Here is a 23,445-nt window from a genome sequence, read left to right on the forward strand (position 1 = left end):
GTTTATTATTTGAGCAACGACCTATAGGTGAAAATGAAATTCCTAGTGATTGTTTTTTTCTTTCTTGCCACGGTGTCCATCCACCTCTATCATGGCAAACACCTTTGCACAGGTGCTACTAAAAACAGACAATATTGACGTCTAGTCTACTGCAACAAATGGACAGTCTGATAGAGCCCAAATGAATTTGGAATTGCTGCAGTCACACTGGGACCTGTCTCTGAAAATGTGGCCCAGGCAGTTACAAGGCCCGAGTGTTTACCACAGACAAAAAGACATAAAAACAGAGCCATTAAAGGGAAGAAGAAAAAAAAAACTGTCTGTACTTTAATACACAGTGGAAGAAACAGAAGCTGGGGCGTGTCGGCGTTCAAGACAGATTGACAAAGTCATCACTGGCTGAAGCTCAGGGCTTTCATAAGCCATACCCAAAACCTGTTTGTAACATCTTATTTCCAGCATGTGCCCAGGGGCCACTTCCGCGTGTCTCACAAAGCTGTGCTCTGCAGCCACACTGGCGTGAAGCCCCTGATGGCTGACAGAGCCCTCTGATCTGGCTGCTCACGCTCTGCTCCACACTCCGGGGATCGGGGATAAAGGACCCCGCTCCCACCACTCCACTCTGCTTTCCCCCTCCCTCCCCCCCCCCCCCTCCCCTGCTTCCTGCCGAGCATCACTCCGACCACGTCCGTTTTAACAACTGCCTGCCGGCGTCACACTCACTTTTTTTTTCTTTCTAACTCCCTCCCTGCACTGCACCTCCTCTCACGCTTCCTTCCCCCTGTCCTCACTCCGTCCTTCTCGTTTCCCTTCTGCCACCGGGCCACCGAGTGAAGCGAAAAGCTTTTGTGTGCCGAGTGGGCTCGATCATCGCGGTTATCGCGCCACCCCCCCCCTCCACACCGGGCCCATTAATTAGGCCTCAATAGCCGCGGAAGCAACCGTTAAGGACGCACTTGTACAGCACAGGGCCGCGGGTTACGAGATGCCACTTGTTTTTGCGGGGGACTTCCGAGTGGGTTTTTCGTTAATGCCTCCGTGGAAGGGGCTGTTATTATTCGCCTGTTGAGCTGATCAGGAGGGGAGGCGATTTGAAGCTACACGTCCGCGGTTTACCAAAGGCCGGCGACGGGGGGGGGGGACGCGCAGGCTCGCTCCCTGCGACGTTTCAGCCGGGGTTCCCCCAGGTGAGGTGACACACAGAGAGGGCTCTCTTGGAAGCAGATGCTACAGATGGATTTCCGGAATGTTCCCCTGATAGGGAAACACCATTGTCAAGCAAGGCAAGCAAACAGAAATGTTTTGTCGCTTTTTCCAGCGTAATCTCTGCGTAAACATGCCAGTTTCCCACATGCACAAGTGATGTGTTCTTTTAAAGTGTTCAATCCCATTAAAAGCCACAAGCCCATTTTCTAAGAGCACCCGCGGTGAAATAAACCCCAAATATTTGTGTATGGCATCAAAAGGGGCTTACATCGCAGACAGCACGTCCTCAAACAAATATTGCCGAAAATGTTGGGGAGGGATTTTGTTAATTGATGCTGTCCTCTTCCCCTTTTAATCACATAAGCCCTGGATGAATCTTAGTTTAATTCGCTGATAGAATGCCTCTTTTTTTCCAGCCTTCCTCCGCATCGTGCTGAACACTGAAAGGATCAGGTCTAATCCAAATAGCCCCCCTCCGCTCCTCCCCCCCCGTCCCATGGCTGGTCAAGTCTGGGCTGCTCGGGAGAACAAGGAGGAGGGGGAGAACAGGAAAACTGGCTGGCAGAGGTGGGGGACTGTTTGTCGGACCTGGTTATTCCGCTCTGTGGATCCCATCAGGCGAGTCGTGACATGTCTCGTCCGAGGCCACGTCCCACCTGAGCGCCGTGCAGGGGGGTTGGACTCTGCCAAGGGGAAGTGTGTGTTTAACTGTCTCATCTGGTCACACTCAGTTTGCGTCCCTGGAGTTTGTTTTATAAAGTCTAAATGTGCCAAACCCTTTTTTTTTTTCACCGAGTGGTCAGGCTACATCTGCAACATCTTATCAAATACTTTTTTTTTGTTTGCTACGACTGTTAAATTAAAATGGTTCAAGCCAAGATAAGCTTATCATCCAAAGGCCTAAAGCTGCAGCTCAATTTCCTCTGTTCCTCCTTCCATATTTTCTCCACTTCATCACACTTTTCTTTTTTTTTTTTTTTTTGTTCTCAATTCTCTCTTTAATAAACCAAGTGCCCCCCTCCATTTTAAAACATTCGCCCTCTTTGTAGCTTGCAATCTGTCAACTCTACCATTGCTGAGGATCCTCCAAGCTCCACCAGCGCTGCGTCTGTGATTGAAGCGCGGCAGCCGCGTAACCTCCGCGATTAGCTCGGAGAGCAGAAGCGGGTGAAAAAAAAAAAAAAAAAGAATATTTTTCCCACTGAATAGCTCATCTGTCCCGTGTATATATCTGCACTTGTTGAGTGCTCGTAGAATTTGTCCTGTTTGTGCACGGTATTCCCCAGGAGAGGAGGTGACAAAGGGAGGAGAGGAGGAAGGTAAGACAAGGTAAGAAGATAAGTCCACGACGTGACGAGTCATGCGTGGGAACGCGACAGCCATCGCGCGGATTCACATTGTTTTACGCCAGCGCGGACAAACGCGAGGCACATGCTCACTAGCGGGCCTGCGTGACAGCACATCTATCTTTGTCAGACATTTTGCGTGCACGCATTGTGCCCGCGCGTTAGCACGTGTGCACATATTAGTGTCTTTCTTTATATTTATACTCACTCGGCGCGCTGTGACATCCGCACCACAGCTTGATTTCAAACCGGTGCCGAACCCCTACATTTCCATGGCCAGTTGTCCCTCACGTTTTCACATTGTTTCACACCCCTCTAGTTTGACCTCCCTGACCTGAGGACAGCTGTCAGTCTCATAAAGTTTACTGCACAGCAGTGTTGTTCTTGCTGTGGATTTGAAATGTATTAAAGCTTTGTTAGCTCAATTGTGGAATGAAAACCAATGATGAAAAATTACACTGACAGTGACCAATATTATTTTTAAATAACAGCAAGAAGCTTTTGTATCATTTGTTTTGGTAAAAGTGTTTATTTCTACCATTTAGTGTTTGATCTAAAAACACCGTTATGACTATATAGCAGCGTTCCACAATTTTCCCATTAGACTGCTCAAATTGAAGAAAGTAAACAAAAAAGCCCTCAGAAGCCACGGAGGACTACATCCAAACTAAGCCAGCTAAAAAGAAAACTCCTATTCCTTCTAATCCTCTATTAATATCTCTTTTGTCAGATATCGATTGGATAGAGAAAACATTGAGTTATGGACTGCGATATTTTTTACTGCTTAGGTAACGTAGGAAGGGTAAATGAACTGATATGGTGCGTGTTTAAAACCTAGAAAAAACCTTGACGTGCTGCACTGACTTCTGTTCAGCTGTCGGTTTGTGCTCATTTCCATGTGCATGTGTTGGTTTTGGTATATAAAGGAAAATAGTGGTGGGTGCCAATTGGCCTCTGGAGCCCGTCTCCCGGTGAGGACACATGCTGTGTTTGACTATATGTGCACATAGTCTGGCAACATGTGCGAGTGTCAGAAGGCAGGTTAGCATTCTGTGACTTTGATACCGCTATCGCAAAGTCCATATTCGTTTGCCCGCATGACTTCACACACCAACCAGAGCAGGGGGCCCAGAGTGTGTGTGTTCCGTATTTAAAGGACATGTCTCCATTTTTTTTGTGCGTATGCGTGTGTGTGTGTGTGTTTGTGTATGTGTGCGAGCAAATGTTTTAGAATAGAAAGGGTTCAAGTTGACAAACTGCAGACGCCAACACTACCAGAGCGAGAGAGCTAGATAGAGAGGAAGGACGGATGGGGGGGGGCGCTTGGGCCGAAAGGATGCAGGAGAGAAAGAGGTGGTGGTGGTGGAGTGGAGGGGTCTAAATCAGTGAGAAAATGTCTAATCCCTGGATTGCTGAAGCTTCGGAAATCCTGGAAATAGATTAGGAGCTTCGCCCGGGCCCAGCCGCCTTTAATAAGAAGGCCCGTTTGGCTCCAAAGTCATGGCACAGCACTTGCATAATGTGCAGAGCCGCCACTTCTTGTAATTATCGCTTCCCCTATTTGGAAAATGATTCAATAAACACTGATCCACGACGTCCCACGCATACTGACAAGCCGCGGAAAAAGGGACGCGCTCGAGCTCGGGCACACGTGCGACGCCCGCTCCGGCCACTAATCCAAACACGGGAGGAGGACGAGGGGTGTGCTAATCGAATGAGGACTGGCCGTATCGACGGGAGGATCTCCGTGCAGTTTCTCTCCAGCCAGACTGCCACTAAGCCCGAGAAGGCTGCCGATACATTTAGAAAGGTCCGCCGTCAGATAAGAGAAAGTTGAAACGCTGCTCCCGACATTATCTGCTTTCGCACATCAGCAAACTTTCGTCCGTTTTTTCATTCCCCCTTTTGGCATTCCCTGCCACCTACGTTGTCTCTGATATCTTTTTGTAATGAGCGAACTCTGAGGGCTAGCGGGGTGAGAAATAAGTCATCTTCATCTATTTGCTCACAATGGAATCGCATTTCCCTCTCCACTGGCTCTGCTGTATGAAACCATGCACAATGTTTCTGCCTCTCAGCAGGGAGGGAGACACATTGCAAATGTGATGAAATAAGGTTTTCAACTGGGTTTGAAAAACACTCAAAGCAAATTCCTTCACTATAAAAAGAGAAGGGAGCATCGTTTCATCACGGCCTCTGAAAATGGTACCGGCTACTGCGGCTTACTGCACACAGGTCTGCCAGTGCGAAAAAAAAAGCTATGACAGCCAATGAACTTGAAATACAACATGACCCAGGCACTTGTTGAGCCCGTACCAATGCCATTCTCAAGCAGCCTTCAAACAGTAGGTCAAGGGTAAGTCAACCTTTCATTCATCTTTGAGTGGGTACTGCTGACTTCACTCTCCAGAAGGTTTCCGACGGTAAAAAAGGCCTTCCTGTGGGCAACTGAAATAACAATAATGAAGATGTTACTTGGAAATCAGACATGGAACTTAGTAATTGTAATTGTAATTTATAGCACTAGCATTTAAAAATGACCTGAATACCAGACACTGAGCCCGCAGATGGTTGTCAGCCAAAAGCTCTCAGTTGCAATTCATTCTCATCTATTGACACATCTGAAGCTTCATTGGACAAGGCTCCAAAGCCATAATGGACGTGTCAAAATGACAAATTTTAGCTCTCCTTTCCCTCAATTAATTAAAAAAAACAAGTCAATGAGGGACTATCGATGACAGGTCCCATGATCCAGGGTCATTTAAAGTAGGAAATTTCACTGTGGTATAAAGAACCGCCTCCCTTCTGTTTCGCTCTCCTGGCTTTGTGCGGCCTCTCTCTTTTTGCCAAAATGAGGGTAATGTGCTATGAAAGGTATCCCAGATTTCACACTTCCTGGGGCCCTGAGAGATGGAGCGACCAGCTGTCCATATCACAGCACCCGTGTTCCTGGCTACCCCCGGCCAGAGAGAGCCACAGGCAGCCAGAGAGGGGGATATAGAGAGAGAGAAATAGAGGGAGAGGTGGAGGGAGCCAAGAAGGAAAGAATGAAAAAAGAGCAACCCAACTGGGTTTTGCCTGGTGGATCAAAACCTTTTTGAAAGTTGATATTTCTAGACTATATAGTCATTCTAGTTGTCATATTGTGGTAGAAGTGATACTAAGGTAAACCCGAAGCTTTAGAATGTTAGCAATTATCCTTAAAATAGAGTCATTTTGTGAAATAAGGGCCGTAGCAGATTTTCCGTTTTTTTTGCCTCACCTGACAAAGTTTATAACATAAAGGAATTACTAAAAACTTGACGGTCATAACTAATACTGCAGTACTAGCTCCGTCGACATCAGCCGCAACAGTGAGCGCTGCACCAAAAACTCTCAGACACGATTTCTGTGTGTTGAGAAATAAAAAACGTTATCATGATCAACTTGCAAAACTAAAGAAACAGGGTTTCTTTTTGTGTCCTCTCCTTTGCGTGTTTGTTTGATTCATTTTAATGAAACGCTGTGGTGGAAAGCGTGTCAGGTATAAATTGCGTTGAAGACAGTCTGCAGTTATAATTCCACAGCCAGGTTGCAAGAATAATAACCTCTTATGGTTGTGTACTCTTGTATTATTGCTCAGCTAGTAACTATGACACAGTTTCCTTAACATCTTGTTGAACTCATTCATTTAAACTCAGTTAACCAGACAGAATTTTGTTTTAGTAATCTTAAGCAACTGATGGTAAACCAAAAAGAAATACGGCTGAAACATTCCACGGGCAATTATTGAATGAATTTTATTTCACAGTTCCGTCAGTGTAACAAGTCTGTGTGGAGATTTACAGTGAAGTCACCTCAAGCAGTCATGAAAAGTCAGCATCTTGTTTGCTATGTCCCTGACACACACACTCACACACTTGAAAGGTTAAGTTGAGCCGGTACTGAAAAATGCCAGAAAAACAGTGACCTAAGCATACTGGAGATAGCATTAAATCTGGCAATATCATGGATCACAACAACTCAGGCCCAGCTTGCAGTCTGTGACATTGAGCTCACTCAAAAAAAGTGTTGGAAGTAAGCTATATACTTTGACTTTCTCTGTGAAACTGCCATAAAGCTCTTCCCCCCCCCCCCACTCGCACCCGAACACCAATCTTAAATGCGGGTGCCATAACACTATTGTGGTGTACTGCTCTAGGGCGCAATTTTCCATAGACTTGCTCTATATTACCATCTGAGAAAGCTGGATTAAAATGGCATGGTTTCAGCTGGGAAGTCTGAATATTATTGTAGAAATAATTGTAGCAGCAGTTTGATTCCATTCATTCATTGTTATTCGATTCATGTCTCAGTGTTGGTTCATTTCGGCCTTTAAATCTCACACATCTGAAGAAACCTTCCACGTGTATACTTTTGTGTACTTAAAATGCCAATGACAAGATTGGAAAGACAATGAGCTGATTAGCATGTGATTACCAAAAAAGGTCACAAAGCGTTGTTTCAATGGATACACAGTGCTGCGCGCACGAGTCGCGTTTTAAAAAATGCACATCCTTCAAGATTGGAATTATTGTGCAACTCTAATCCGTTTTCAATATTATCCCCACAGAATATGTAAAACCGCATCAGGCCTGGTGCATATGCTAGGTGACTTGCAATCAAATATTCAACCAAAGACGTTCATTTCAATCATCTACTGAGTATTTAAAGGCCTTTTGGAGGAGTGAGACGTTTAGGGTTTAGGGTTTGTCGAAAACAATCCACTGTCAGGACTGCAGGTTTAATATGAACCTACTACTGACAGCCCATTAGCTTAGCACAACAGCTAGCATGGCTCTGTTCAAATGTACATTATCCACCAACCAGCACACGGGTGGTATCCTTCATCTCGTTTAACTCGGCAAAAACAGGAATAATCCTATTTCACCAAAAATCCTTTATCTTCCTGTAAAAAAAAAAAGGAATTTCTTTCCATCTGCGTGTACTTGTATATGTCATCTGATGCATTTCACATTGGGCATGTGCATTGCAGGGGACCTGACAAATTGCAGCGTGGCAATTGGTTCAATTCGGACGCAAGTCATGTTCACTATTAATTACGCAAACGGCTCTCTGTGAGGCAGCGGGGGGGCGGCGCAACTCTTTCTTCCATCAATTCTTTTTTGTGCTGTGTTGTGCCACGTAAAATACGGTTGACCAAACCAACCGAGCTTGAAGAGATAACAGGATTCAAAGGGGACGATCAAATGCACCAACAAGCACATCTTAATCCTTACTTAAAGGTGGCAGGAAAAAAGAAAAAAAAATCTATCTGTGTGCATCAAGCCATTGACATTGAATTTCAGCTGCCCTAGACCAGTGGTCCCCAACCTTTTTATGCCTCACGGACCGCTTTCATGTTAGACAATATTTTGCAGACTGGTCTTGAAGACGTGGCGAAATAACCGGCCAACCGGCCTTTGGTACCACCATAAATCTGCATATGCCCATATTTGGAAAAGGCCTATATACCCACGGCCAGACATGGTGTTGTATATACACTGCCGGCCCGTGTCAAGGGTCGCTTGATGAAATATTTGATGGTTGGGGTCTCGTGAATTCTTAATAGGACTAAGTGCTAAGTCTCTGTGGCAGTTCCGTCGGGGATGCCTGCGGCTGAACACTTGGACCTTCTTTTCAGCATAAATAATCCCACATGGCTGATCAAAGTGCTGGTTTCAGAGACGGTCAGCTGGCTGGCTCTGAGGTCACTGGAGGTAGTAGCCCTAAAAGTTTTTACCTTGAGGGAGCAGGGCCATTTATTGATTGAGGAGTGTTCATTGGACTATATCAGTGAATGATTGACTGCATGCTAATCCCGCCCATGAATGTGGTTCAGTAGCTTCATTTTACCCCTCACTGCTTTCTGGTGGTGATCATTTATGCTTCATTTCTGACAACACTTTTTCTATTTGAGAAAATGAGAAAAAGAGGGAGAAAAACCTATTTGCTGCACTTTAAATCATGAGGATTAAGTGTGTAAGTGAGCGAGAGGGTAAGAGACAGTGAGTGTGTGAGAGAGAGAGAGAGAGAGAGAGAGACTATTCCAATCACAAGTGCCAGAAATACATAGCAAATAAGCCACAGCAATTTATTCCAAAACAACACAAATCTTGTTCTTTTTGTTCAAATGAGCGTCGTGGTTTTCAGGCTTGTGAAAAAACAAACGATAGAACAAACAGTTAGAAACGAGGAAGCAATGCCAACATCCCTAATTATATGCTATTCATGTTCTCTCTCATTGCTGCGCAGAAAAACGAGAGCTGATGTAGCGTTTTGCGGACCGCTAATTGTGTGAGCAGCAGTGCGCGCCGCCGATGCATGAAAAACTCTCAGGCACGATCGCTGTGTGTTGAGAAAAAATAAAATGAAACCAGATTTCACATTAGCGCCATTACAGCTCTGGATAACAGTTGCTTTTCAGCACCAACAGTGGCTGTGAGCACAGGCTGCTGGTTTGTTTCGGTCCACCTGGGGGGGGGGGGGGGGGCTGTGTTTTAAAGGCCAGGAGTCACAGCGGCCTGGCTTTCATATTTGCACTGATTGTGGGGGGCTATTTTGATTCCCCTGTTGCTTAGGCCAGACAACCTGCTGCTCATTCCGCAGCCACAGCCTGAGAGATGAGGAAGCCCTTTTGGAGGGGCGGTCAGCCTCGGCTGAATAAAAAGTTGACTTTGAATTTTTAACAGGGAAGTCAGTTTCTGTAAAATGTCTCTTTTTTTTACTTTTTTTTTTTCTTTGTTGCCCTGGTCCATTTGTGTCCGTCCTTCTTGTCGACGTCCTTTGAGGTGAAGTTGATGATGCACACAGAGTACAGAGTGCATCCCTGAAGTCAATGTGATCCTCGGGCTCTGTCACTACTCCTGCAGTGTGACGGGGCACCGGGTCCCGGATCCCAACCCAAGACTGCCAGAGTTTTTAAGTGGCTTTGAGATCGGAGCAGTGATAGCGGCTAAGCCCTTAATAGCCATTTCTCTGTAATCTTTCCTATGAAAGGCTAAACTACGGGGGTATTGATTTGTTTGAAGAAGGGGGCGGTGGGGAGGGGTGGTGGGTGGGGGGGTTGGGGGGGGGGATGGTGGAAGAGCGGGTGAGAAAAGTACTCCATCGGGACGGGGCATCTTGAACTGTGACAAAGTTGTTCGGCGGCCTCAAAGATAAGCTCAGATTGAGCCCGTTTCATCCGATAAATGCTCCGTGAGAGCAAAACAAAAGGCAAACTCATCAGATCCAAGTTGACAGGACTCCCAAACAATAGTGCTCTTTCGGTCTCAACCCAGCCTGCACCATAACATGGTGGTTATGACATCAATGGCTTTTCTATTTTTTTTTTTCTTCCTCAACTGCGTTGGCTTCAACCTTTCATCATCATCATCATCATCAGGCGCCTTCAGTTAACAGCGCATCCATTGTCATGAAGAGTGCACACAAACCCCTTTGAGGAGGCCGGGGAGGGAATGTGCTCCTGGTGGTGTGTTCTGGGAGTGCCTAGGGATCTTGGGTCTGTTTGTACGGGTGTTATGTAGATGACTGCTTTTCAAATGACGCTCAGCAGAGCCTCATGCTATATCTCACTACGCACGCCAGCACACATCTCCCCATAGTAACAGCCCTGAAGGATATGGTAATGGGGCTAATATTAGATATGGCAGTGATAGCATTGTTCTCTTTGTAGTCCCAAAGTTTACATATTTTTCTGTTTGATGTATTAAGAGAATGTCGAATGTACCCGCGTGCTCGAGTATGATTTAAGAACCTACAAAGTGCAATCCTATAATATAGGGTGTATATACTTGGCCCTTTAAAGGCAGAATCTCCCATCAGCATCACACGGGTAATTCTGCAAAATGAAAAAAAAAACACCACAGCTCTCAAAGGCTAAAGTCAAGACACACACATCACATCGCACCTTTTCCTGTAAATTAAGACAGTTATTCTCTACACGGACCCTTCTGTATTGCAGGCACCTGACTAAAAATGTGTTTGCATGTGTCTAAACTCTATTTCTGCTGGCCTCCCTTGGTGAAGATCATGACGGAATCGTCTGATTTATTAATTTGTCATGAGCGCAAAGACAAGCAGAGCACATTTTTTCCTTCACCAGCTGGGAACAGAACTATTTTGAAAGTCCCACACAGGCAAAAAAAAAAATCGCATACTCTTTTTTTTTTTGGAGGCGGGTCGGGGGGGGGGTGGATGTCAGACTCCTCTCTTGGTTTTCCTCCCCGGTCTTTCCAACAGTCATTAACCCTCATGTTGAGTCCACTTCCAGACACACTCAAGGTTCTTGACCCCTTGACCAACAGAGGTTACACATTATCGCATCTGTTTGTGTCTGTGTGGTTTGGGGTGGGGGGCTGAGTCAAGAAGGGATTGGCTCTCCAGTGAGGGAGACTAGTCGAGTCAATAGGCTACGCCAAAAGCCATTGAGTGGACTGTGAGGGGAATTAGCAATTAGTCATTTATCATTTACAACGCATTCACCCAACGTAAACAGGCTAATACAATTTGTACAAATTGCATTAGCTTCACCCATCAAGTATCAGCTTCACTCAGCAAGATTTTAATAAGTGAGGCTTATTTAGAGGAGTTTGTAGCAGTTTGAGGCACTGCAGGACATAAATGAGCTTGAATATTCATAAACCCAGAATAGGTGTTGCTTTTTATTTTGAATAGTCCCATGACATTTCTCCGCCACCCATTCCAAAATAAAACGGACAAATTCTGAGTGGAAAAGCCGTAAGCAGGACATGCAGCGGAGGGTGGTTAGCCTCACTTATGCATAGTCATGTGTGCAAGCTACGGGGGGGGGGGGGGGGGGGGGGCCCAGTGGTAAAAGTCCACGGTGGCCTGAGTCTGATTTATTGGCCAACGGGTTGTTTCGGCCGCGAGAAGCCACCTCCCACACACGTCACTGGTCCCGGGCTTCTGCAAACACGATAGCGGCGTGATGAACACACACGTGTGTACAGTGCACTCGTACACGGAGGTGGAGTAATACCAGCCAATTACACAATCACGCTCCACGGGAGAGGGAGGAAAATCATTCACACTGGCTCCTCCCCCGCCTACTCTCTCACCTCATCTCTCTTACGCCACACACATCTCATCGAGCACAAACCTTGAAAGACCCCCCCCCCCCCCCCCCCCCACACACACACACACACACACACACACACACACATACTGTGACGAGGACAGAAAAATCAATACCGATCATAGGCCCAGCTGTTTTGGGCCTATCACTCCATTGTGATGCCGACTGTGAGGTGATTCATGACAGGCCACGCTTTCCCACTCCCACGCCTCACAGAGCGCCTGATGGATTCCTCCCTTTCTTCTTCCCATCCCTCCATTCCTCATGCACCCCCTAGTTCCCCCCCACCTTCTCTCTACATCTTCTTTCCCTCTGCCTCCCGAGGGGTCCAAGGTGATCAGAATGACACCGCACAGAAGGGGTCTTTATGCAAATAAGATCCCCCCCACCCTGCGCCCACCCCTCCCCCCACTGCCAACATCCGAAACTCATTTTTAAATCCACGCGTTGTGGTTGGACATCACCCACTGCGCAACCTGACCGAAGCTGGTGAGCTGACAATAGTGAGCTCCATGCAGACTGCGTGAGGACTTTGCAAGAGAGATTAAAAAAAACATTTTAACATTAAAATCAAGCAATAAGCCATGAGAGGCAGTCCTAAAATACATTTTATGCAGGGCCTCTTGTTGCCTACAGCATATAAAATAAGGTTACGCAATGTAATATGTACATAAAAAAAAACATCATCATCATCCTTTATTTTTTATCTACCGTTGTACCACGGAGTACTGTAGTTATATTCGAGGAATAATTATTTCTGGTTAGTGCATTAATATTTAAATCAACTGTTATGCGGCCAAAGGTGCGTGTTTATCGGACATTTTAAAAGTTTGAAACGTGACCAGCCAATCAGATGAGTCCGAGGAGGCACGCGTTGGCCCCTCTCCGGGATGGAGCTTGAGTTCTTTGGCCGGTTGTGTTGTGTTATTGTGTATTAGAATGCCAATGTGCCTTTGTCTTGTTACTACCCATGCAAAGCAGCTGCTCTGTAACATAAATACAGCCCCTGAGGTATGCTCATGAAAATGTCACTATATTGCAAAAATAACAGTTACGAAAGAATGGAAAAGGCAGACACACACACACACACACACACACACACAACCTAAGCCACTAGCAAATGGCCCGTCGTTTTTTGTGGCGCCTCAGTGTGACACACACAGACGCAGACGCGTGTGTGGAACACACTGACACGAACACACACACTACTTTTGACATTTGGGGATTGTTGTTGTTGTTTTGGTCGACTTCGGGCGGCAGCCCCACCTGTGGCGATGACTCTGTTTCGGGTCCCGACTTGTCACACTGAGAGGCATCAGGGGAAAAAGCCCAAGGCAAAAACTGGCCCTGTTTAGCCCCGCAGTATGCCCGTTTGTAATTGGCCAAAACACCAGGCGGCCTGTGGCCATTTGTCAGTTTGAATAATTGATAGAGGGAACGGTCACACTAGTAAACGCGCTGGCACTTCAGCTCACATTTATATGCAGCCACTTCCCTCATTTTCAGAGCTTTTCATGTGCAATATCATGAGATGTTATGAATTATGTAGTCGGTTTCATTCTGATTAACATCTAAAAACACAGACCCATGTACCATTAGTCCATCTAATCAATTATGAGACGTATAGAAATGAGGGAAGATAGAAGCAAATGGAGATTAAACTGCGGAGATAGCTAGTCAAATTAACTGCGGCTTGTTAGGGAGGAGAAGATGAGATTCTTGTCTGCCGTTCGCTTGTTAATAGAAGCTTCATTAATGACACGCTCACTTTTTGTACTGTCACTCTTTGAAAGTCGGGAGCCATGTTTAAAAAAAAGAAGAAAAAAAAAGAAACCCAACCCTTTCCTATTTAGCAAAGGATCAGCCAGTCAAAACTGTCAAAATGTTGAAATCACTCACAACCCTTCATTCGTTGACATGCCCTTTTCATGCTGCACAGTCGAGAGAAGGGATAGTTTTGACGAGTGCCTTTTGATTTACTCATTTTCTTCTACATTCCTTTTTTCTCATGTCCTAATTAACTCCCTTTTGTCTTGCCATGATTTCCAAATGAAAAACGCTGGGATTTTCTATCTTGGTGTTATGTTTGTTACTAATAAATGAAGGTTGAGCATGAATTGCCTTGTAATTAGTTGGAGGAACAATGCAAAAGTGCAGCATTTTTGGCCTTGGTTTGTTTTGGTGTGATTCAGAGAGTGGAGGAGACAGAAATGGAGAGAGACAGAGAGAGAGAGAGAGAGAGAGAGAGAGAGAGAGAGAGAGAGAGAGAGAGAGTGAGAGAGTTTTCAAAATCCGTTTATTGCTCCATTTGCAGGGAGACACAAACAGTCATTTTGTCAGTTTAGCCTTGAAAAGAATAGAATAATAAATAAAATAAAACTAACTAAAACAGATACAAGCCCATCTTCACAAAATAAAACAACAATAACAATAAGAGAGGGAGAGGAAGGGAGTGGAAGCACAGCCAGAACCCTACGACTCCCTGTTGAGAGAACATAAGCTGCGTTGCAGGACTGAAAAATATGCTGCCTGGCTTCTAATGCCAGATTAGCGATGGCAAACCATTGTGTTGCGTGCTACGGCATCAGCATGAGACCAGTGTGCATGCATACAACCTAATGAATCCGTCACTAAGATTGAGGCAGTTGGGAAGGATTTTTTGAAAGCGGCTGTGTTTAAGGTCATGGGCTTTTTTACATAACCTTATGTGCAGTATTGCATATTGTTATTTTTAAAAGTATGATGCATATGAGATCCCTTTATGGGACAATTATCTTTCTGTTAATTCTAAAGCTATACCGACTTCATTCTGCATATAGCTTCTTTCCAAAGAGTGGGTAAAACGTTTTGATGAGGCTATACGCTACAACAAACAGCGTTCCCTCTCCTGCCTATTGCCGTCTAACAGAAGATGTTAATCCAACCGAAATGGATTCAAGAGTCGGCTCTATAACCAGTGAGGTTAAAGAATTTATTCAAATCTTTAAGCAGTCAAAAAGTCATATCAACACAAAAGATATAAAGCCAGCGAGTTGTTGAATAGTTCAGTGAGGATGAAGTCCATTTTCTATTTGATTACAGATGGGATAAAATCGTTGATTATTGAGCTTTATAAGTGCTGTAAGAAAGATTTTGACGGAGCAACATTAGCTTGAGTTTCCCCCTGCTCCTGGGCTCACGTTAGGCTGCTGGCATATACATTCCCTCGTCCACCTCTCTGCGAGAAAGCAAATAGTTATAGTCCCAATACGTCAAATTATGCCTTTAACCAGTTGTAAATATCTACCATGAAATATGAGCAAAATTGTTTTTGATACATGTGTTGAGTGTGCGTCTTTGTTCAGATTGGGTGACGGAGAGCCTCCTCGTTTTGTGTGTGTGTGTGTGTGTGTGTGTTTGAGAAAAGCACGTGCATATCAGCATCCAAACCACATTTGCAATTCACAGCAACCTCCCTCGCGCATTGTCCAAATCTCTGCCCACTTACCCTGCTTTCTTTTTGCCGGTTTCCTCTGTGCATTGTTTGGGCCTGCAGCTATTGTGTCTGTTTAGATTGACTGGTGCTTTGGCTTTAGCTCCTGGCTCCAGGATTGGGAATGGAGTAGCAGAGAAGGGGGTATATAACGGAAACCGACAAGGTCTTGATCACCCGCGATATCCCTCACCTAAATATTACTCCACAATGCATGCCGCCTCCCACCCCCCCCCCCGCCCCAAACAAATCGGCCTCTTGCGGTCCCCTGTCTCCCCTTTGCAGGTATTCCCTGTCAGTCAGCCCTCGCTTGTTTTCCCTCTTTTTTTATCTAATTCCATATTCCTTGATCCTCTCCCTCGGTCTCTCCTCGTTTCTACCCTCTCAGATCTATCACAGAGGGGGAGTGCCAGTGATTAGGAGGCGTTAGAGAGAATGGACGTGCTGTTCCCATAAACCGCTCTGTGCTGTCAACACCAGCTTTGGTGGAATGGAATCAGATGGAAAAAAGAAAAAAAAAGAGTGGATGTGTGTGTTTGTGTGTGTGTGTGTGTGTGCGCAAGAAGGAGGACGGGGTCAATTAGTCGTGTAGCTTGCCAGCAGCAGTGAGACACATGACTCTCTTGCCTACTACTCTAAAGTCAGTTTGTCCTTCAGCTGAACTTAGGCTTACTTGAGTTCACCAAAGCAGGGCCAGACGGAGATGAGAGAAAGAAAAAAGACAGCAATAGGACTGATTCACAGGGGTGGAATTGATACCCCGACCCTCTTCCACATGCCCTCGCACACAAATATTTGGCAACACGTGTGGCGAGTGATGGGACACTGGGTACAGGGAATAAGGTGGATGCAGAGAGCATGCCAGGGACTACCAGGGCAAAGGGAAGAAGATGTTCCAGTGACATTATCAGCTGCTGAGAGTCTCCTCTCTTCTCTGCTCAGATCAACTCTTACTTTAGTCTTACCTGATTCGTTAATTCAAGGTAAAACTGTATTATGAATGCACTCAAACTAGAGATCACGCAGTGTCATGTTGTTACACATTTAACAAAATAAAGACAGTCGTGTCACTATTTTAATTATTTATGTGCACTGTGGATGTCGAGCTGAATACAATGAAAAGCAAAACTACTTTTGGAGTCAGGGAGTGCTTTAGCCATCACTTCCCCTCCATCTGTGGTTTATATGCCGACTGGAGCAGTGCAGCGTCAGTGGTTTGACAGTAGAAGACATATCAACGCAGGCTCGGGAAGCTGACGGGAAATGCTAAAAACCACCACTTGCTAATGTGAGAAATCATGTTATAAACATAAACCTTGAATGAAATTGAAAATGGAATAGAATGTGGAATTAAATTATTATTTTTAAATAGGTCTACTTTTCTTGCAATCACCAACTCGTCCTTTCGCAGATATGTTGACGGCTTAATGTGCGTGAGTGATAGTGTTTTTTTTATAACTTAATGCAGATCCCACATGTCTGCCAAGCTGTGTGTTTCCTCACAGTCAAATTAGCAGGAAATACGAGGGAAAACAGAATGTGTTCGCTACATACTCTCATTTGCAGTGGCCATGCATCATCTGCTTAGAGAAATCAGGGTGAACCATCAGAATATCAAAGAGGCTGACATTTACTTGGAAATCTAGTTGTGTGTGTGTGTGTGTGTGTGTGCGAGTGTCTTTAGTGTGCCACATAATCATAGTGTTCTCCACTTTTTACTTCTGGTTACGTCCTCTCCCTCTATCCTCTAACACACCAACACATACAGTGCCAACACACACCTACTGGTGGTGCCTTTTTGAGCTGCCTGGGTTTGCAAGCGTTAGATGTGCAGTGACAGGGAAAGAGATGGGGAGGGAGGGGGGGGGGGCAGAATGAAAGGAAGCAAAAAAAGAAGGAACAAGAAAAAGAAAAAGAAGGATGACAGAGCGGGCAGCGATTCTCTCATGCTGAGTGAGTGGAGTGTCAAAACAGGACTAAAGTGTAGCGGTGTCATGAAAGATTGAATGCTCAGCCAGACTCCATGTTCCACATAGCATGTACAGACAGACGGGAACAGGCAGGGAGGGTAGGGAGTCACAGAGATAATGTCTGTTGAAAAACCACAGAGGGACTGTATGAAAACATCATAACGGTGGGTGAGCCTCATACTACAGTGGATATCACAGCTAATATAGAATAAGTATTAGTCTGAGATTGGCCTCTTAAGTTAAAGCTCAGCAATCACTCTCTGCAGTAAGCCATTTGACGACTCTCCCCTATTTGCTATTGCACGATAAAGCTGCGATGCAATGAAATGTCATCCAATAGGTAGTATTCTCATAAGCTCAGAATTCAGTAAAATGCTGAAAATGTAAATCACAAATCTAACCCAGGCAACTAGAATAACTGGATCTTTACTCCTGTGGCTGATACTTTACCTTTAGCCACTAATTGGCAATTATGGGGAAACCCTCCCACACTCCCTCCACCACTCCTCGCATGCACACATAAATACACACCTAGGAAATAGATTGACCTCATTCACAGGGCTTCAGGGGCCACATTAAAGGGTCTCACACACTTTCCCTGGCAGATTGTCAAAAAGCAGGTGGTCAATATGAGTGAGAATCATGCCCTAGTTTGGGGAGCTCTGCTGGGAACCAAGTGGTCTTTTGACAAGGCGTTTAATGGATAGCAGTGTACTATGTGGATCATAACCTTTGCACTTTATTATGGCAGCTCTCCAAACCTTTGGACATTGACTGTCAGGATGAAGAAAAACTCATATTATTCTTCATGAATTGTTGTGGTTTGTGATTGGGCCCACAATTGAGCCCTGGGGAACTCCACGCACATCTCTTCTGTCTTTTTCAAGTCCCTACCATTAATAAACATTTTACTCAAAATGTCTAATCCGAACTCTATGTTCGATCTCTATGTTACCTCTTTCCACATTCTTATTTATTTCCATCTGCAATATGTTACTCCAGGGGGCCGAGTTTGTGTTGGTCCTATATATCTCTTTGTCGTGATGCAAACTCGCCGGTAAACATGCATGCGGCCATGCCAAGAAACACACATGAACACAAAGATGCCCACACTCAAAGAGCTAAATCATTCAAAGCACAAGTCTTCTCTGAGTAGTGCTTTGGATAAAAACAGCCCAGCTGAGTCTCGCAGCACATAGATCAATCATGTATCAAAATAAAGTCAAGGGTAGAGTGGGATAACAGGAAGAAGAGTAGATGGGGGAAGAGCGGCCTTTTCAGCTTCGAGCACCCTGAGGCGTGTTTCTCTCAACTGGTGCGGGTTCTTGCACGTGGGAGAGACATTGCATGGAGTGGTCATGATGCACGATGCGCGCGCAAGTCTGTATGTAAGGCTCCGACATTTAAAAGGCCCAAGCTATCAACGCACACAATGCATAATGCATCAGAGGTTCAAGCCACTGTGCAATTAGCAGTGCCTACACGCAACCAGCGCACGCATCGAGCCTCAGCTTATATAGGACGGAGTTAAGGCATCAGAGACTCCACTCGCTCCCTCACTACAACCCCTCGTTCTTTCTTCTTCTTGCCAGTGTGGGAGAAGGACAGAGGATAAGATAAGGCCAGGCTATCTGCCTGGTTTTCTCTCCATTTATATGTGGCACTACAAAAAGGGGGGAAGGGAGGTCTATAATAAACCAAGCTTGGTTCAGGTTAGCAAAGAGTGCTCGGTGACAACAACCAGTAATCCTTCTTTCTCAAACCTAAAGGTGACAGAGCGATAGCACGTAGAAAACTGTAAAAGAATGAAATGGGTCTGCCAATGAAAAATAGCTGCAGATATATTGGCCGACCAAGTGGAAGGCATATTATCCTTGAAAATAAGTGGATGGATTTTCTGCACAAACGCCTCATAATGAGGCAAAATGTCAAATCATCTCAGTCTTCTTGAAATTTAACAAATTGGCAGGAGGACGATTGAGACATTAACGTTAGAGACCTCCTATTCAAATGATAGTGAAATGATACAAGTTCCCACATCCCTTAATGTATGCCATTGTTCCCTTTTTTGACTTCGACCTAAGCCCTTCAGGCCTGCAAATTTCTTGGCCTACTCAGAGAAAATCTGTCTCTATTCCTGGACTAACGGGGGAAGCAAGAGAAGCATCCCTTCAATAAAGCCAGTTCGCTAGCGCCTGCAATCTTTAAAATTGCTGCGGAGAATCAATCTGGGTCCGAAGAAGGAGCTTGAGTCTGTCTTCCCCTGAGTAGCAGGGCTGTGTGTAACCTTATCCCTTGATGGATGTGGAGAGGGCTAGCTTTAATCCTGGACTAACAGCCAGTTCTCTAGCCCTTGATTGCTGCGGAGCACAGAAAAACAGCCCAAGGAGCCAAATTTAGTCTTCTTTTGATAGAAAGGGACCCATGCTAAGATTAATGTTCGTACGTAGGACTACATATGTGCGAACATGAGGGGAGAAACGGGGAACGAGAAAGAGATCGTGAGATGAAAAGGTTGATTTTTTTTTATTTGTCTGTATTGTTGTTTTGGCTCAAACATGAATCTTGGCCATCAATAACAATCTCACTCAATGAGAACAAATAAGTACCTCGACCAGACGGAGTGAGAAGGCTTTGATTTCACATAAAAGTCAAAATTTCAGCAAAATAACTTTTGGAAAAACCAATTTGCTATTTTATGACCTACATTAATATTTACCCAATAATAGATTTTACTGTCACAGTTTGGTTTGTTTACTGTTTTATTTTGAAGTTTCCTGCCTTTTGTGTCCCTGTGTTAACTTTACTTCCTGCCCTGTTGTGTTGTGTTGTGTTTCCCCTGTGATTCTAGCTGTCTCTCAAAGTCGCTGCATCCTTGTAGCCTTCAGCAGCCTTCGCGGTAGACCTGGTCTGGGTCCTCCAACCAACGCACAAGCTGAACCCAACGGTCTCTGAAATGGGACTTCCTGCTCGATTTACTTCATTACTTCTGCTGCTCCCGTTGCCCAGCAAACTTCTGAGCTAATAAAAGCCTTGAAAGCCGAAAAACGGCTAAAGTACAGATAAAGAAGATAAACCTTATTTAATTTAATTTAGGAAGACACGCGGGCATGTGAGCTGCTCGTTGTGTATTTGCTATACATTGATAAGAACAGCACATGGACCTAGTGGGGGCTCAGGTCAGAGGGCAGTCTGGGTCAGGTGCTGTATGGGGGGGCAGCATGGGGGGGGGGCGGAGTTAACGTTATAATTAAGAGCAGTTTTAAATAATTAAGAGCAAGTCTTATGTAAATTTTAAAAAACAAGCAATTTGATAAACTAAAATGTGATGTTTTTAACATTTATATTAGTGATATTTAAGTGAATTCTATTACTTAAGGGTACAATTACAAGAACTCTTCTGTGCTGTCGGATCACCCGCCTCTATCCTGAATAAATTAAATCCTCGTCGCCCCGCACTGCATGATGGGATATGCTGGGCCGCAAAGGATAGATCCGATGTGTCCTCCAAATCGGCTCCTGGGGGGCTGGGTGCCACGACTGCATTCGGAGGATCCGACGGAATGGGACAGGCAAGTCGCAGCCAGAGTGACGTATGCGGTCGACAAATGCGTCCTCAAAGACGCCGCCTAGCCACTTTGAGACACAGCTACTGATTGTCTGCCGTGTGTCCCCCATTGTTTTCCGAAGGGTATTTAAACAATGTGTGTCCCTTGTGTCTCTTTGTAGGTTCATTGTCAATGTTGGTGAGTGTATGTATATATATGTATGGTAGTTGAATGAAGTCTTTCTCTGTGCTAAATTGGCATTTGAGTCCTCCTGTCTCCGCTCCTGGACTTCCCAGTGACATTCACATTCTGGTTGAGGGTGAACACACCATGGGCTTCCACACATAATACGGATGTTGAGGATTTTAAATCCAAAGTATTCATAAGCAGAAGCCCTCATATAGGCCTACATGAATAAAGGTTGTTAAAAAGAACTGACGTCGGCTACAATGCGGTGAAACAACACAAACTTCACATTGAAACAGATTTGTGGCTTCCAGCATGAGACCTTCTATGCAAACCGTTACGACCCACACTCTCAGCTGCTTGACCCCGGTCCATGGTCTGTTTATGAAGACATGGGGTGCACACATGGTGATTAGCATGCTGGACAGACAGCAACAGGTTAGGGTTCTGGGCTAGCTGGAAGCTTTGGCTCAAGAGATGTTTTCAACAAAGAATATGTTTGGAAGGCTTGCCGGCTGCAGGCAATGTTTTTATGTCATGTTTTTATGTCACACTGTGAGAGGCGTTCTAATTTTGAACTTTCAGCGTGTATAACATACAAGATTGTTGGGAGGTTGCATTTCGGAAGGCGCAACGCCTCGATGTGGGTTCATTTAAGGTGAGTTGTGCAGGGAGAATTAATAACGAATCTGCAATGCTTTCAAGTTATCAGCTTTCAGTCTAAATGCCAATGCCTGCCCGGTTTTAGTTGTCAAGGGTGGCAGTGCCAACTTGGGCTGGCCCTGTGCCCGGCCTCTCTAGGGACCACTGGTGGCATGTATCGTTGCAGGTCAGTTATTTATTTGTGCCATGAACCACCCCACCCCATGCCCTAAAATATGCCCCTTTAAATGCGCTCACCTGCTAAAATGCCCTCATGCACAATGGTGCAACCTTTAGAAAACCTCAGTGTCATCTCTCCAACTCACCCAGGAGGGCATAAATTAGGAAAATATACATTTTAATTGAGCTACTTAGAGTGCCTTATGCCCTTGTGCAGGCAAAACAACTAACTTCTATACGCACACAGTGTTCATTGTTCCAGATCATCTATCTCTGCTGCCAATGAAGCTACCTTGCCCGAGGATGCGGCTACGCTCTGCAATGTCTTCCTATGAGGACAGGGCCACTGACACTTCAAGTCACCTTTTCCAGTGCTCTCCCTTCCTCTCCTCCTCTGAAATCCCCCCTTTCTTCTTCACGCTGCTACAAATAAACAGCAAAGAGGGCTTAAGGGGGATTTTTTCATTTTTTTCCCCTCTACGCTAGTTCCCATTTCCTCTTAAGTTACGGTCCCCAAAAATGGGCTTTAATGGGAAACTGAGGACAAGGTAAATGGGGGTTTTATCTGGCCATCAGATTGGCAGTTAGAACTGCTGCCGAATGGGCTTTGAAATCTCCTTACGGCAACTCTGGGTGGGGAGAGGAAGAGAAACAGGGAGGTGGGGTCAGAAGTAGAAGAAAGAGATAAGGGCTATATAAGGGACAGGGGGAGGATGGTGAGAGAGAGAGAGAGATTGCGACTGATGGGAGACAAGGGTGGCTGGAGACGACTGTATGAACGGAGTGTGTTGGGGAGAGAGAGAGCTGTAGAGGTGGAGATATGATCGGTTGGTGAGGACTAGGGGAGGTCAGAGTTGGATTAAGCTGCATAAGGATTAGACGGCGCTGTTAGGGGAGCCTCGGGCCTAAACAGCTGTTGCCCAGGGTGCCAGTCACTTTTCACCAAGTTTGTGTGTGTACTAAAAACATCAAACTCATCAAATATATTGAATTTTTATATACCTGTTTCACAGAAGTTAAACTTTGCAAAGAATAAGGCAGGCGTATTGCTGACATCACGAGAAGCTGCTGCAGCAGTGGCTGTTCGACGGACAAAGGAAGTTGCCTTTTAACAACCTGTGCAGCTGAATCAATCTCCGGCACTCTTGTCTCGGCCACTCCCGTCACATTTTTCGCGGCTACACTTTACACATGAGAAAAGGTGGCCAGCTCGCTACATGGGATGAAAAACAACCCCATTCTCATTTCTGCATACAAAGCCGTGATTGGTGCCAGCGGTTTTGTGTCGACCGTTTTCTACAGTTGGAGAAATACCACAAATTCCCTCTATCTGAGTTAAGGATGGCAGAGGAGCGGACTAGAATGAGGCCATAATAAACCCTCAGGTGCTGGAACAAATGGAATACATTGAAACCAAAACATTTGCCTTATGTTCAAATACCTGACACGGTATAGAAGTCAGGAGGTACTGAGACGCACAGGGTTTTGTGAAAATAGGAAAATATACAATGAAGCCAGAATCACCTTGACGTAAAGTCATCCTGACATGACTATATGCCCTATTTTGCATTTGACTTTAAGTTTCTGTCAAAATATATGTGCTTAAATATGCATAAACATGGGACCAAGTGTCATCCCTCACACATATAATCATGGCAACAGTTTTACCAGAGCTTGTCGCCATCTGTGGAGCTGCCCATCTTCCCCTCTTATCTTTTGGACTCGGCTGCAGAGGGGCTCTGGGCTATGTCATCTTGTCTCTTTGCGCGCACACACA

The 23,445-nt window shown here is 45.2% G+C and overlaps 1 protein-coding gene across 1 annotated transcript in view; it reads right to left on the reverse strand.

Moving 5' to 3' along the window:
* Positions 1-23,445, reverse strand: part of ppargc1a (peroxisome proliferator-activated receptor gamma, coactivator 1 alpha) — a 220,026-nt gene that overhangs the window by 45,205 nt on the left and 151,376 nt on the right.

Source organism: Pungitius pungitius, chromosome 1 (genome assembly GCF_949316345.1).
Source record: "Pungitius pungitius chromosome 1, fPunPun2.1, whole genome shotgun sequence".
NCBI lineage: Eukaryota > Metazoa > Chordata > Actinopteri > Perciformes > Gasterosteidae > Pungitius > Pungitius pungitius.